Below are 7,675 nucleotides of genomic sequence, written 5' to 3'. Positions count from 1 at the left end.
TGACAAAAACACAATCATAGTAGGGGACCTAAATATTCCATTTTCAACACTGTATAGATCATCCAAACAGAAAATCAATAAAAAGACAGTAGATTTGAACTATACTTTAGACCAAATGAACCTAACAGAAATATACAAAATGTTCCATCCAACAGCAGCAGACAGCACATTTTTCTCAAATGCACATAGAACATTCTCCAGGATAGATCATATGTTAGGCCTCCAACAAGTCTTAAAAAATTAAAAACATTAAAATCATACCAAGTATCTTTTTGACTAAAATGTATGAAACTAGAAATCAATAATAGGAGGAAAGATAAAAAGTAGACAAATATGTGGAAGTTCATAAATGTTCACATTTATGAACAACTAGTGAATGGGGTCAAAGAAGAAATCAAAGGGAAATTTTAAAAAAATATCTTGAAGCAAATGAGAATGGAAATACAACACACCAAAACCTATGGATTCAGCAAAAACAGTTCTAACAGGGAAGTTTATAGCAACAAACACTCACAACAAGAACAAAGAAAAATCTCAAATAAACAACCTAATTTTATACCTCAAGGAGCCAGGGGGGAAAACAAGAAAAAAAGCTCAAAGATTGCATAGGGAAGGAAATAGCAAAGATCAAAGCAGTAATAAATGGAATAGTGACCAGGAAAACAATAGAAAAGATCAAACTGAAAGCTGTTTTTTTAAAAAAATAAACACAATTGTCAAACCTTTAGCTAAATAAGGAGAGAGAGAGATCAAATAAAATCAGAATTGAAAAAGGAGACATTGCAGCTAATACCACAGAAACATAAAGCATCTTAAAAGACCACTATGAACAATTATAAGCCAACAAATTGGAAAGACCAGAAGAAACAGATAAATTCTTAAAAACATACAACCAACCAAGCCTGAATCATGAAGAAATTGGAAATCTGAACAAACTAATATAAGTAAGGAATCAGAAGTCAAAATCCACTAAGAAAATACCAGAACTAGATGGTTTCACTGGTGAAGTCTACAAAACATTTAAAAAATTAACACCAATCTTCCTCAGATTCTTCCCAAAAATTGAATAGGAGAGAACTCCCAAATTCATTTTATGGGACCAGCATTACCCTGATACCAAAGCAAAATAAGGATAAGCAAGATTTTTTTTAAAAAAAGCTACAGACCAATATCTCTGATGAATATAGATGCAAAAATTCTCGGCAAAATATTACCAAAGCAGCCAAAGGATCATATAAGTGGGATTTATCACTGAGATGCACACATCAATAAATGTGATATACCACATTAATATAATGCAAGATAAAATCATACAATGATTTCAATAGATACAGAAAAAAAATTGGGGGCATAGAAAAAATATTCCTCAACACAATGAAGACCATACAGAACAAACCACAGATTGCATCATACTCATCAGTGAAAGCTTAAAAGCTTTCCCTCTAATTTCCAGAACAATATAAAGGTGCCTACTCACTATTTCTACTTAACATGGCACTAGAAGTTTAGCCAGAACAATCAGGAAAGGAAAAGAAATAAAGGGCATCCAACTGGTTATAAAAGCTTTTCCCTCCAAAGAAAAAAGTAAAACTGTATTTGCTTGCAGATGATATGATCTCATATATAAAAAAATCCTAAAGACCCCCCCAAAAAAGATGTTACAAAAAATGAATTCAGTAAAGTTACAAAATCAACATACAAAAATTAGTTGTGTTTCTATACACTAACGATAGAAATCTCTGAAAGAGAAAAAATCCCACTTACAATAGCATAAAAAATAATGAAATATTTAGGAATAAATGTAACCCAGGAGTTAAAAGACCCATACACTGAAACCTATAAGTCTTTGATAAAAGAAACTGAGGAAGATGCAAACAAATTTAAAGATATCTCATGTTTATGTATTGGAAGAATTAATATTGTTAAAATATTCATACTCTCTAAAGTAATCTATAGATTCAATGCAATCACTATCAAGATTCCAATGACATTTTTTTACCGAAAAAAAAATAGTAATTCTAATACTTGTATGGAACCACAGAAGATCCCAAATAACCAAAGCAATACTGAGAAAGAAGAACAAAGCTTTAGCTATCACAATTCCTGACTTCAAACAATATTACAAAGGTATAGTAAAACAGTATGATGCTGCCATAAAAAGAGACACATAGACCAATGGAACATAATTGAAAGCCTGAATATAAAGCCTCACAAATATAGTCAACTAATATTTCACAAGGGAGGCAAGAATACTCAATGGAGAAAAGACAATCTCTTCAATAAATAGACCTGAGAAATTGGATATTTACTAGTAGATGCAAAAGAATGAAACTGTAGCCTTATCTTATACCACTTATAAAAATTAACTCAAAATCGATTAAAGATTTAAACATAAGACCTAAAATCATAAATCTCCTAGTAGAAAGTTTCCTTACCATTGGTCTTAGCAATGATTTTTTTATATGACACCAAAAGTACAAAAGCAAATATAAACAAGTGGGAGTAAATCAAACTAAAAAGCTTCTGCACAGCAAAAGAGACAATTAACAAAATGAAAAGCAATTTACAAAAAGGGAGAGAATATTTACAAGTCATATATCTGATAAAGAGTTAATATCCAAAATATATAAAGAACTCTTACAACTAAATAGCAAAACAAACAATTTGATTAAAAATTAGACAAAGGCTTGTGTTTACATTATCCTCTGGGCAAGGGCGTCCAGGGAGTAAGCATAAGGATTCCAGTAAACACCCGGGGTCTGTACGTGCACAGGCTTGTTTGGAAAGGTCAAGGAATAATCAGGGGCGCCACCTTTGACTCTCCCCTAAGTCTCCCCTAAGTCAGAATTCTGATGAACAGGGCAGGTGGCCTTCCACACACTTCCCTTTTCTCAGAATGTCCTCCTTACAACTTTCCAACCAAGTCTCTGTGCTCCCCACATATATACACAATGAAATATTATTCACCTACTAAAAAGGAAGGAAATCCTGCCATTTGTGACAACATGGATGGATCTTGGGGGCATTATGCTAAGTAAATAAGTCAGACAGAGAAAGACAAATACTTTATGATCTCACCTATATGTGGAATCTAAAGAAGTCAAACTCATAGACACAGAGAGAAGAATAGGTTGCCAGGGTCTGGAGAATGAAGAAAGTAGATAGACGTTGGTCAAAAGTTGCAAACTTTCAGTGCTAAGATGAATAAGTTCTAATACACTATATGGTGATTCTAGTTCATTATGCTATATTATATACTTCAAAGTTGCTGAGAGTAAATCTTAAATGTTTTCACCAGAAGAAGAAACAGTAATTAGGTAATGTAAGGGAGGTGTTAAATAACACTATGGTGTAATCATTTTGCAATATATGTGAATCAAATCAACACAGTAAACCTCAAACTTATACAATGTTATATGTCAATTATTTCTCAATAAAAATGGAGGAGAAACACAGAAAAAAAAAACTACTATGCAGATGTACTACTCTGAGATCCTGGGAAAGCTCTTCAGGCTCTGAATATGTATTTCCACTCTAATCTTAATCTATTCCTTCTCCATCCCCAAATCATCCTATATAATAAAGAGTTAATATGCTAATTATACCAAACAGCAGAATGACCATCCGGACGACCTTCCAGACGAAGCTGGGTCTGTGAGGGCCAGCCAAGGCTGTGAGGGGCTTTGAGGGCTGGCCAAGGCTGAAAGGGGCTGTGAGTGCTGTCTGAGGCAGCTGGGGCTGCAAGAGCCGAGCCCCTTGCACGAATTTCGTGCATTGGGCCTCTAGTTCTATTATAAGAAAGGACTTGATCGACTCCTTTCCTACTAACTAAAGAAAAGCTAATATATTTTCCCTTCCAAAGAGAAACTTATAAGAAGAAACTATTTCAAATGCCAAATATTTTCTTCTAGCACTGGGTTTACAAGATCAGCAAAGGCCCTCTTGTTAGTAGGAGAGAAAGAAATGCAAAAAAAAAAAAAGAAGAAGAAGAAGAAGCAAATATGTTTGGGTGAAGAGCATGTCTAGTACTCCTTCTATCACCTGGTCCACCTGAGCAAGGCTAAGTGCTGCCACCACTCATATCCACTACAGTTTAGTGACTAAACCTTCTGTCAATACTGATCTGAAAAGCAAAGATTCCCTGCAGAAGGGGAGGCTGGGCCTCACAATGGTCAAACAGAATTTCTCAGCAACAGTGTTTCAGAAAATGTGAAATTGGATCTTGATCATTGGGAACCTGCCATCATCATTAAGCAGAAAAAGCAGACAGACATCTGTTCTGTCCGGGAACACAGAGAGCATACTAATTACAAGCTACTGCCTCGTTAGAACATGGTAGCCTCAGCTTGGACAGGCTGTCTGCCAGGAAGACAGAGGCCAGGGAGGCTGCAGTCATCCCAGGAGCATTGCAGGCTACCACTGAAGTGTCTGGTGGCTTGAGACTGCCTCTCACCAACAAGTGAGTGAATTGTATGGCACTCCTCCATCACTGCCCCATCCTCCTCTTTTGGACCCTGAAATTCAGGAACAAATCTCTGAGCTGAGCCTGTCTGATGGATTGTGCTTTTCATCCCCTAACCCTATCATAATACTCTCTTCTCTCCTGCTTTTTCCCAAAATTTACCCACCTGTCAAGGCTCATCTCTAGATCTACACCATTCATTCACTAATTTGTCCATTTACCAAAAATGAGTACTTAATTTGCACAAAGTGATGTACTAGTCTTTGGAGAATGCCAAGTGAATTGTGGGTAATTCCTTCCTTTATGATGTTTATAGGCCTAAGGAGGGAGAGTAAATAGATACTCAAATGTCAATTCCAAAGCAAAAACAAAACAAAACAAAAAAACGCACACACAAAGTGGCACATAAGACAAGTTTAACCAGATGCTTTAGGGGTTCAAAGTAATGAACAATGAATCATATTCAAGCATATTCAAAGAAGGCTTTATTGAAAAGGGGGTATTCATGCTAGGACTTGAAGAATGGGTGGTACTCAGAGACACACATATATGGGGGAAGATGCATAGAGAACCACCAAAGTAAATAAAGGGAAGGAAGAAAATACAAGTGTTTTTGAAAAACACAGAATATACTCAGTATGATAAGAAATGAACTTTTAAGGGAAATCATGAAATGTAAGATGACAAGGGCAGGTTAAGGCCTAATCTCAGCATCCCTTCGGAAAACCACCCAGGAATCTACAACCTCTGCCGGGACCTCTTCTCTGTGACTTTCTGTAATGCTTGTTTGGATCTCACTCTTTGTGCTCTACATGGCAGACATTCAGTAAATGTGTGTTGAATAATGAATTGAGACATTCCCTGGTTAATGTTTCTGTGAATGAATCTCTATATAACAGGGAAATTGTGCAATACATTGTAAATGAAAACTTAGTTGTTTCAAGTGGTCATCTTTGTTCCCTAATGTTTGCAAACCTAATAAATAAAAGCTGTGGTTTGTGAAAGGTGAGATCATGGTGGTAATGTACATTTTAAGGTTATCTTGGAATGTGTAAATCTTATCTCACTAATTCAAGAACTTCATGTTGAGAGAGAAGCAAAGGTAGATGTGCTAGTCTAGTGGAATGTGGTACACTTGTGCTGCCCTGGATAGGCATGTCCATTTCTGTGCCATCTCGTCAAAAACTTCCTCAGAGAGGGCAGTGATGGCACAAGTTGGAAGTAAATGTGGTAAAAGAAGAGATGAGGCAAATGGAGAGTGTTAGAAAACTAGACTTAGGAGACTTGAGACTCCAGGCTGAAAATTTTCATAGACTCGCACAGCATTTAGCTAAATTTTATATATATATGCCAAAGCCACCATTATGACCTAACAACTGGAACTACCGGTTGACCAGTCACTATGACACACACTGACCACCAGGGGGCAGACGCTCAATGCAGGAGCTGCCCCCTGGTCATCAGTGCGCTCCCATAGCCAGCCTCCCACGGGCCCTTCCCCTCAGCCGGCCGGCCCCCATCGGCCCCTGGTGCTAAACCATTCCTAGAGACCTGCTTCTGGGTTGGGGTTTTGTACATAGCAGAGCAGCTTCCTTGCTGTGATCTATTGAAAGTCAGCCCTTGACACAAGGCTTTGTCTTGCTCCTGGCCTCTGCCTTCCCTTGGGGCTGCCCAGCTGCTGTGGTGGTGGCACAGCAGTGAGGGGAGGAGGAGGAGGGGAGGCCAGAAAGGATGGGGTAGCAGGGCATCCATTCCTCTTGTGCCTGGCCTGGTGACCATTGACTCCTCTCCTGACATCGCCGAGGCCTTCAGGCCCTGGGCTGGGACAGGGAACCGGAGGTGAATGGCGGCAGACACAGCCCCTTTCCCACAGGACCGAGGGCCAGCTCCCTCCTTGGGGCCAGCAGCTAACCTCCCTCGGTCCCCCCTCACCTCCCAGGCTGGCCATCGGTGCCCACCCCCATGCACAAATTTGTGCACCAGGCCTCTAGTAATAGTTATAATTTACTGAGTATTATGTTTCAGTATTTATTGAATATTTGTTATAATAAATATTTTATAAAAATAACTTCACTTAATTCTAACTACTATAAGAACTATATATTATTATAACCATTTTATAGATGAAAAAAAACACGTGGTACAGATTGGAGAAGAAATTTGACCAGATTGAATAGTAGGAATTAGCAGAGTCAGGATTAAAACCCATGTCTATCTAATGTCAAATCCTATTTGAACTACCTTTCTGGATTAATGGATGATGGATTCTTCATGTGTTGCCAAAAGAGACCAGATGCTTAGCAGAAACCAGCAAGATAGACACTGGGAAGTCAGCCCCACCCTTCTTTCAGCCCAATCTCTGAAAAAGCATCACTCAGAACCCCCAGATGTTTGCATGTGTGCTGATTCTTATGGGCTTTCAAGACTGGGAAAACACATGGGTTACTAAATATGAGAACTTAACAAGCAACTTGTCAAAGCTTCCAAAAGATGCACTTGCATGAATACTGAGAAGGGAGAAAGAAAAAAATGGCACCTACAGACTTAAGTAGTGTTGAAAAGTATAATAATCCTCCCTCCCCATCTACGGTTTTCCTTTGTGAGGTTTCAGTTACCTGCACTCAACCGCAGTCTGAAAATATTTAGTGAAAAATTCCAGAAATAAACAATTCAGAAGTTTTATGTTGTACACTGTTCTGCGTAGCATGACAGAATCTCACACCGTCCCACTCTGTTCCACCCTGGACATGAATCATCTCTTTGTCCAGCACCTTGACACTATAGGTGCTCCTGCCTATTAGTCACTTAGTAACCATCTTGGTTATCATATCTACTGTTGAGATTTCACAATGCTTGTGCTCAAGTAATCCATATTTTACTTAATTATGGTCTGAAAGTGCAAGAATAGTGATGCTGGCAATTCGACTATGCCTCAGGAAAGCTGTAAAGTGCTCCCTTTAAGTGAAAGGTAAAAGTCCTTGACTTAATTAGGAAAGAAAATATCCTAATTATAAATTGAACTTTGTCACAGGTATATATATACACTGAGTGGCCAGATTATTATGACCACCTGACGTTTGGAAGCAAATTAGCTATAATTTCTCACTGAAGTTGCTAGAGGGCCAGACCACCATTATAAATAGGGAAGCAAGTTATTTACCATGACAGTAGATGTGATTTTTTTCTGAAGACATGGGTAAATAATGCGAATTA

This window comes from Myotis davidii, unplaced genomic scaffold, assembly GCF_000327345.1.
Source record: "Myotis davidii unplaced genomic scaffold, ASM32734v1 scaffold53, whole genome shotgun sequence".
NCBI classification, from domain to species: Eukaryota; Metazoa; Chordata; class Mammalia; order Chiroptera; family Vespertilionidae; genus Myotis; species Myotis davidii.
This window is presented reverse-complemented; position numbering follows the sequence as displayed.